Source organism: Acanthochromis polyacanthus, chromosome 12, assembly GCF_021347895.1.
Source record: "Acanthochromis polyacanthus isolate Apoly-LR-REF ecotype Palm Island chromosome 12, KAUST_Apoly_ChrSc, whole genome shotgun sequence".
NCBI classification, from domain to species: domain Eukaryota; kingdom Metazoa; phylum Chordata; class Actinopteri; family Pomacentridae; genus Acanthochromis; species Acanthochromis polyacanthus.
This window is the reverse complement of record NC_067124.1, coordinates 30,622,940-30,629,772: the sequence shown is the minus strand read 5'-3', so window position 1 is coordinate 30,629,772 and position 6,833 is coordinate 30,622,940. Positions and strand designations below refer to the sequence as shown.

The window sequence follows — 6,833 nt, the reverse complement described above, 5'->3', positions numbered from 1 at the left end:
GTTGTTAAAATCATATAATGCTGATTTGAACTGATCAGAAAGTAACCTCAGCTCCTTCATTATGACTGAAATGTTACCAATCCATTCAAATGAGCTGATTTCAGGCATGAAGGTAATAGTTGAAAGATTGGACCTCAGAGAATAATTCTTTATTTTCTACATAAACCCATCCATGAATCCTGTTAATTCCAGTCTAAACAATGCTATGAACCAAACCAAACACTGGCAGCCTAAACATCACAGACAAGGCTTTGTTATTGGTTGTAATTTAACCCTTATTTTCACTGCTGATTAATCTGATGATTATTATCTGGATTCATAGATCACTTCTTTAGCTTAGAAAGAGTCGGAAGCCAGAATAACGGCTTCAGATGTCTCTTTTTGTCCACAGAACAAAGATATTCTGTTTACTATCATAAAGGACACCAACCACAAATATTCACAGATTTTATATGTTTGAGGCTGAAAATTTGAGACTTTTCTCCTTCAAAATGCCTCAAAGTAATTCATGGATGATCCAATAGTTGTCAGTTTATTTAACAGCTGACAACTGATCAGTGAATATCTGCAGCTCTGTGTGTTTGATGTTGGCACGGTTTGATTGAGACAATAGCAGCCGTAGACGGAGAGAGAACGAGTGAGAACCAGTTTTTACCGGGACACCAAGGCCGGTAGTTCGGTTGGGCCGGTTAGTCTGAAAACCGTCAGTCCGGCTCCAGTACATTTGGACTCAGTGATAAAAACCACCTCTACAGTCACCGCAAACTAACGACAAATATTAAACCTGAACAATGTGAATGAGGACGATGGAAGTTGACGTTCTACTGGAATATTATGTCTTGTGCCAGCACCTAGCATCTCTTGCTTTACAGCGAGCATTCTCAGGCAAGTCAAATATCCAAAACAATGTTTTCATTATTTATCATTCTGCCCGTTGATTTATTTGATCCATAAAATGAAATAATCCCGTTTTTTTTTTTTGATGAAATAAGTGATCATCAATGTACGTACAATGCATATTTTAAATGAGAGACAGGGAGTAATTATGTTCATGAAAATGTTTTTAAAAATGATATACTGATTGAGTCGTGGGTAGTTGTCTAGCAGGGTATGAACAGTGTTAAGTGAAAGGGTATTTCTCTAGTTGTTTATTGATGCATTTATTTTAAACATACAATAAAACATGTAAACTCATGTGGTCGTGGTTTTGTGTGTGGCCTTCTTGACTTTTACTTCTTCTTTGTAACTAACAGGAAATATTTGCTTTACATATGACACATTTCACACTTCCTAAATTTACAGTTTTAGTTTGAATATGTGAGAGTCTGACCTTGTGTTTTTGTTTCTGATAAGCCAGAGGATGTGGCAGCAGACTGTCATTGTGTTTGTGATCATCACAGGTAAGATCCTTCATATTAAGACCAATAAGAGCAACCAAAAGTCTTAGAAAATATCCTGAGATTATTCTTAAAGTATAAATGGGAGAGGAACATTTGATTGAAAGAGGAAGGCTATTTTAAAGCTCACGGATGTGGCTGCTGTGACATCCTACACTGGTTTTTACAACGACCATTTTAAAGCCTCAAGTTTTGCACTATCTTGGTTTTTTCATATGGGATGCAATGAGAAGGGATGGATCTGACTGAGAACTTGATGACACCACATACCTCCAAACGTAACTTGCTTTATTGTCTATTTTCCTCCAAATTAGGGCAACAGTTTATTAAATTAACATAATGAAGTACGGAAGGAGATTTGAACTAGTAACTGAGACCATAAACTCATTAGGCAAATGTTTATTGAGATAGCATATGAAGTAAGAATTATATTAATTTTCTCTTTAATGCAATCAGACTTTGTTTAGCAAACAGTGGGGTTGCCCCCTGCTGGCTCTTAGACAGAATGCAGGTTCAAGGTACTTTAAGTGCATCAGTTGAACAGCTGAACTTGTCCTTGGTTCTTGAAGATGTTTTGAGAGGCTTCCCCACTTCTAACTGACTGATGGTGACTCCCAGGTATTTATTCCATCCATGTCTGCATAATATTATGTTTCTGTACATCTTACCAGCCACATTTTGCCACATTACATTTGCTTTTGACATTTCAATCCAATATATCTTTGCCAGACATTAGCTGTGGTGGAGCATGTCATCATGATAACCCAGAAAATTTAGGAAAAGCTTCAAACATATTTTACCCAAAGCCCTAATATTCTCCTAAACCTAACCAAGCAATTTAAGTTTCTAAATTTACCCAAGCTTCTAACATTTACTTGTCATTGTGAAAGTGTTTTCTCCAAACTTAAGCAAACAGAAAGTGACAACCAAAATCACACATTTAAGAATAAGGCTAAGAATAATCATCCCATACAGGACACAAATCTTGGTCTCCTAGGTGAAGGTCCAAGTGCAGACTTATGCCTAAAAACAAAAACAAAAGCATAGTGAAAAACAGCAGAATGAAATTCAGTTTTATATGAATTCTGTGGAGATAGGGTTGCCAGACTCGCAGTCCATTAATGACCCAAGACTCAACTGTGGTGAAACTGCCTTGGAGTAATTTCAAGACTGCAATATAAGTACCTAACAAGTGGTGTCACAAAACCTGAAGTACTGATTAAATTTGTCTGGTGTCAGCCTGCAGGGCTGGCAGTATTCCTGTTTTTTTTACCCAGGTCACCAGCACAAACAGATTTACTGGCATTTCAGTTTGATAATTAATTAACAATGCTGCACATCAACATACACAGTTGCACATCACTATAAATTGCAATCTTCCCATACCGGGAGTTGAACCCAGGCCACCTGGGTGAAAACCAGGAATCCTGACCGCTGGACCATATGGGACCTGAGATATAAACCTGAGAGCTGCAATGATGAATTTTTAAGAAGCGCTTCATATTGCGTGTTGGATCCATTTCTTGCAGACATAAGAAAACTTTATTAATCTTTCTTTTGGTTTAACAGCCCAGTTTCCTGGTTTAGACTCAGGTTACCAGGTTCACCTCCCAGTGCAGAGACAGATGTGCTGCAGAAGAAGAACTTATGATTTTCCACTGTTGAGCTGTGGTCTCAATTTAACCTCAAACAGTTTTCAAGACTACCCCTCAGTGTGGAAAGCTTTGAATTTTAACCACAAAGATGCATATTGCCATACTAGCAGTTGAACTAACATGAGTTTAGTTTACTTCAATTCAATAGATTTTGAAGGCAGTCTGGGGTTACACACTAGTCTATGAGGTCAACTGTATACATGGGAGTTCACCGTAAGGACTGCATTAAAAGTAACCGATAAGTGCTGCTGTGGACACCTCCAGATGAATACCTGATCTGAAGAAGCCTGTTGGATGAAATGTCCCCAAGAACAAGAACAAAAAAAAAAAAACAAGTCTAGTCGCCTTCGACTGAAGCACAATCACCATAACTGGGATGACTGAGAATCTACGCAGACATTTAAGGCTATCTGCGCTAGAATTCCTCTGTTTTACAAACGTTGTGAGAGACTCTTGCAAAGTTCTAGAAATGTTTTCAGCAGGTAGTTTTTATAGTTTCTAGAATGTTGTTTTTAAAGGGAAGATGGTGTTCTCGAAAAACATAGTTAGACAACAATCCCCTCTTTTTTTGTCGCTTTTTCAAATATCACATATTGAACATCCTCCCTTTGTTATCATGTAACGTTGGGCACCAGTATGGTACTTTGTTAGTATATCACAGCACAAGTATGTTTTTTGGTAGGGTTTTGTCATCAGAGAACTCAATAACATCTTGAAAATCATTTTCCAATGTTAGTTTGAGAATTGTTTTCACTTCATGTTGTGCAACTTAATCTGTGGCCCTGACAACATCCAAACATCCTCTGAGTGTCTGAGCAGATTTTTTTACCTGATTGGAATATTGTTGAAAATTATGAACACTTTTAGAACTTTAAGGTACTTTTAACCAGCATTGCAGGAACATTCCTTGCTCTCTGGGATGACCATCTTTCATATTCAGTGAACGGTTCAAACATGAAACTAACCTCCAGATGTGCTTGTCCTCTTCAGGGTCTCTTTCTGCCTTGGAGATGACGGTGTCTCCAGTGGTCGCTGTGTCCAGAGGAGAAGACGCCATCCTCAACTGCTCCTTCACTCACAAACAGAAGAACTATTCTGGAAATATCACTGTCAAATGGCTGGCGAGAGATCCAAAGACCCAACCGTTCTTTCAGTGTTCAGTAAAAAATGACTCAGTGGAGAGAGGTAATGACTGTTCAGGGTCTAGATTACAGTACTCCCTGGATGGGGATCCTCGGCGGGGGCAGCTATCGCTCCTCATCAGGGACGTACAGTTGACAGATAACGGAACTTTCTTCTGCCGAGTGGAGCTGGAAGGGAGGAGGAACCATTTGAAAAAGAAGATTGATCTTTATGTTGAAGGTAAGTTCTTCTGAGAATTTCAAATCTGCTTGGGTTCTATACAGTTTTCTGGCCTGTAGTTAAGCTTCATGTACTGGTAGTAAAGGTACCTGGCTGATTCAATAAGTATGTTCTGCTGTGGACAACATGGATGCAGAATTGTTGTGCTTCATTTCTGCTGCATCAGATTTGATAGAGCCACAACTCAGACTTCTTGGGGCAGCTTCAATAACATAAAAGTAAAGTAAAAATAAAAATGCCCATTTTTATTTCTTTTTTTTTCCAGATTTCACTCTGATTTGTTAGTGGACACACAGAGACTGATGGTACTTCAAGTGTCTATGATTAATAAATCATAGTGGATCACTTTGGCCTCACAGCTGAGGAGCTGCTACTAAATGACCCTTGGGTTATTCATTTTCACATGTAAATGTCAACAAACGATCCAGCACTTAGAGAATAATATCAGTGTAACTGCAGCTGTGGCCCTGATTTCATTCATTTGTCACAGGCGTCCTAAACTTCCACATGATTCCTATTACTGTCATTGCAAATTTTGCTGTGAAATTAATTAATGATTGTGTTTTTTTTTTATCTGAGTATTTAAGTATTTCTCTGAGTGTTGGTGGTCAGTGTTACTGGTTGTTAAACCCAGGATTTGTCCCACTGGGAGAAACAAAATAATAGGACGTTATGCTTGAATTGTGCCAACGTCGTCAGCATTTTACAAGCACTCTTTATGTACAAGGTTACTCTCCAACATCACAGGTCAGCTGTCAGAGATGGAAATTTGTTGGACAAAGCAGACATTTTGGTCCCATGCATAGTTTCTGGCGGATTGTGTATCTTTTTTTGATTGATTTGGGTTTATTAGCATCTATCATGGTTAACTTCTGTGTTTTTTATCATTTTATTACCTCCGCCAAAGAGGTTATGGGACACCCGTCGTTTGTGTGTCTGTCTGTCTGTTAGCAAGATAACTCAAAAACGCCTGGGCAGATTCACATGAAATTTTGAGGGGATGTAGACTATGGTAAGAGGAAGAGCTGATTTAATTTTGGTGGCAATCCGGAAAGGATCCTGGATTCTGGATCACTTTGAATTCTTTAGTATGTTTTAGTATGTGGTCCAAAATATGACAAAAACATCATAGGTTAGTATGTCGTCCAACAAATTGGAGGAAGCTGTCCAGATAGCTCAACTGCTTAAGAAGGTCATCCGTGAACAGAACTGTGTCAGAGACACATGTTCGATTCCAGCTCATGATCCTTTACTGCATGGGTTTCCTGTTTTTCTCTCTATCCTTGGCGGAGGTCTGCACTCTCTGAGTGCTTTTCTAGTTTGTTTGATGTCTCTTTCTGTTTCCCTTTTCAATTTATACTTATAGTTGGTTGATACGTCTTTTGTCTTGTTTGGCATGTGTCTCTTTGGGTCAAGATCACCTCTACATTACAGGCAAGATATGAAAATTTGTTGACTTAGAGGGACATTTCCTTCCCATTCCGGGAGTTGAACCCAGGCCACCTGGGTGAAAACCAGGAATCCTGACCGCTAGACCATATGGGACTGTTAAGAGCTGTTCAGAATTATCCAGTTGGTCTTCAGGTTCAACTCCTGATTGATACGTAATAACGTTCACATGATCCTAATTCAGCTTCAGACTGTTGCTGAGATTGTTCTCAATATGGCGAGTAAAAGGCAGAGTAATTATCACAAAGGTAGTTGTTGCTGTACTTGGAGTTCAACTGGGGTCACCTACAGGTAAGTCTTGGATTCTGACTCAGTGTGGGACTTTAATTGCAAAATATGGAAATCTACTTGTGGTCTCCCTGCAGAACATGAAAATTCATGCCCATGTCTATTTGCATATCAGGAATGAAACACAGACCACCTGAGTGAAAACCAGAAATCCTCACTGCTGTAGTCCAAATAGGACCACAGTTGTGTGTCTTTATGGTCATTCTATGCCTTTTTCTGACGTTTTACATCTTCTACTATTGTTTTGTGTCTATCTGCGGATAATTTGTGTTTATTTTTCGTTGTTTTGTGACTCTTTTTGGATGACTTCTGTCTCTTTGTGGTCATTTTGTATGTTTTATGATCATCTTGGCTGTTTTGTGACCAGTCTTGGTTGGCGTTTGTCTTTGCAGTCATTCTGAATGGCTTATTGCATGTACTTTTTTGGTGTATTGTAGGTCTCTTTGTGTTTATTGAAGACATTCTTGTCTTTTTTGCTTGTTTGTAAGTGTCACTTTTTAGTTTAAGTGCATTGTCAATATTCCTGGTCATGGATATGGGATCCCTAGTCAGCCATAAGGATGGAATTATGAAGGAGTGGCAGCAGAATGAGAGAGCACGGTATGATATTATAACCTGTGATTTATAATGCAATACGCTATGACCTAATGAATGTGTGTGAATTAACCAAATGCTTACATTA

At 38.7% G+C, this 6,833-nt stretch overlaps 2 non-coding genes across 2 annotated transcripts; both read right to left on the bottom strand.

The window, feature by feature from the left end:
- Window positions 1–2,774: 2,774 nt before the first annotated feature.
- trnae-uuc (transfer RNA glutamic acid (anticodon UUC)) lies at window positions 2,775–2,846 on the bottom strand. Its single transcript has one exon. It is a non-coding gene; the product is annotated as a tRNA-Glu (tRNA).
- A 3,041-nt stretch (window positions 2,847–5,887) lies between these two features.
- trnae-uuc (transfer RNA glutamic acid (anticodon UUC)) lies at window positions 5,888–5,959 on the bottom strand. Its single transcript has one exon. It is a non-coding gene; the product is annotated as a tRNA-Glu (tRNA).
- Window positions 5,960–6,833: the final 874 nt, after the last annotated feature.